The 2,366-nt window shown below is 37.4% G+C and overlaps 1 pseudogene; it reads left to right on the forward strand.

Annotated features, from left to right (window-relative positions):
- Positions 1–1,028: 1,028 nt before the first annotated feature.
- LOC108318441 lies at positions 1,029–1,977 on the forward strand (annotated as a pseudogene).
- Positions 1,978–2,366: the final 389 nt, after the last annotated feature.

The raw sequence follows: 2,366 nt of genomic DNA on the forward strand, positions 1-2,366 counted from the left end.
GTGTAAGCATACTCCATGATGTTTGCACAAACATGAAATCACCCAATGGCACATTTCTTAGACTATATACCCATTGTTGAGCAATGTATGATCATCCTATAAACGTTGTGGTTTATAATTGCTAAAGAAATAGAGATTTTTGTTAGTTTCATACAATATGTGCTGCAAACGGGCTGCATAACTAGCAGAAGATAATCAATGTGAAACTTTTAAGAATATCTACGAAATACATTCTCAGGAAACAGTTTTATAACATTGAGTACTTTGAGCCTTATATTAGGTTGGTGCAAAATTAATTGCAGTTTTTATCATTGAAAATAATGGTGACAAATAACCATATGAGGGCTATACAATTGAGAGAACATATTATCAGGGGAAATTTTAATCAGACCACTTAGAGTATCTTAAGTAGATGTCCTATGTAACCATCACAATGGTATAAACCTGGAACAGGTAAAATTTAATATATCAATAAAGAACTGTGAACATCTGACAAGATATAACCCATCTACCCCCAAATTTTACCTTTATGTTTTTATGTATGTTTATTCTTTCAAAGGTCTCTTCTGTCATGATCATATGACTACTATAATCTGTTCAATGTTTTTTTGATTTTGCTAATATGTTTCCTTTGTTGTTATATAATTACATTTTACCATGAGAATTCATTGCTGTATCATATACATTTACAGACAACTTGTATACAATAATAATATTGATAAGCAGTATTTTTTCTTGTTTTCCAGATGAGAGAACAAAAGTGCTGAATGACAAAGCTAATTTCCCGTAATCAAAAAGACTGTAAATTGTCAAGTAAGACTTTTGCGGAAGTCAAACACCACCAATACACACTAACCACATTTGTCTTCACTCATTTACATCAAGCTTCTTCTGAGTTCTTCCCATCCCACTTTTCTCAATTTCTGTTGCTACAACTTATTTAATTTAATTTTCCTTTACTTTTGTCTGGCTTTCTTCTAACTCTCTTTTGTTACTTTTTTCGACTCTCTCTCTTTTAATAAAGGGCCATGGCACCAGAGGAGGGAAACCAGAGCTCTGTGACCACGTTCATTCTGTTGGGTTTCTCAGAATATCCACACCTCCAGGCGCCCCTCTTCCTGGTGTTCTTGACCACCTACACTGTCGCTCTGGTGGGAAACCTTGGCATAATTGTGGTTGTAAGAATCAACCCTAAGCTCCATACACCCATGTACTGTTTCCTCAGTCATCTATCCTTTTTGGATACTTGTTATTCCAGTGTATTTACACCCAAACTTTTAGAGACTTTGGCTGTGGAAGACAGAATGATCTCCTTCAAAGGATGCATGGTACAATTTTTCTTTGGTTGTGCTTTTGTGATCACAGAAATGTTCATGTTAGCGGTGATGGCCTACGACCGGTTTGTGGCTGTTTATAACCCCCTGCTCTACACAGTGGCTGTGTCTCCTAAGCTCTGTGCTGTCCTGGTAGCTGGAACTTACACATGGGGAGGACTCTGTTCCCTGACACTCACATATTCTCTTTTGAAGCTATCCTACTGTGGATCTAACATCATAAATCACTTTGGCTGTGAGTACCCTGCCGTTCTTTCTCTAACCTGCTCTGACCGCTACTTCAGCCAGATAGCATATTTACTCATTTCTATATTCAGGGAAGCTTGTAGCCTCCTGGTCATCCTTGCCTCCTATGTCTTCATAGTTGCCACTGTCATTCAAGATGCCTTCTACGGGTGGACTCCAAAAGGCCATCTCCACCTGTGCCTCGTACCTGACCGCCATCTCCATTTTCCATGGGGTCATCCTGTTTCTTTACTGTGTGCCTAATTCCAAAAGCTCATGGCTCCTGGTCAAAGTGGCTACTGTGCTTTTTACAGTCATGAGTCCTATGCTGAATCCCCTTATCTACAGCCTTAGGAACAAAGACGTAAAAGAGACAGTCAGGAAGCTGATAAACTCCCAATCGCCTTCTCACTCATAATAATTCAAATAAATGTTTGTTTATGTGTCTTATGTCCATTTTTTTCAAATACGTGATTGATGAGAGTTTATATTTAAGCAAATATATAACTGTATTTTAAGTCCATTACATATTGCATATGTCACATTTTTCTAGTTCAAAATGCCTTATCATTGTATCTAGTTTATAACAAATGTAATGTGTTATGTTTTTCTCCTTTTCAGGAGGTTTCAGAAAGAAATTTTTTTTTTTTGCGGTTTTGACATTTTTTTTTCCATTTATTTATTTTATTGCATTTTAGGTTTTGGGGTACATGTGAAGAACATGCAAGATTGTTGCATAGGTACACACGTGGCAATGTGATTTGCTGCCTTCCTCCCCATCACCTACATCTGGCATCTCCCCTTGCT

The sequence above is a fragment of the Cebus imitator genome, unplaced genomic scaffold (genome assembly GCF_001604975.1).
Source record: "Cebus imitator isolate Cc_AM_T3 unplaced genomic scaffold, Cebus_imitator-1.0 Scaffold218, whole genome shotgun sequence".
NCBI classification, from domain to species: Eukaryota; Metazoa; Chordata; class Mammalia; order Primates; family Cebidae; genus Cebus; species Cebus imitator.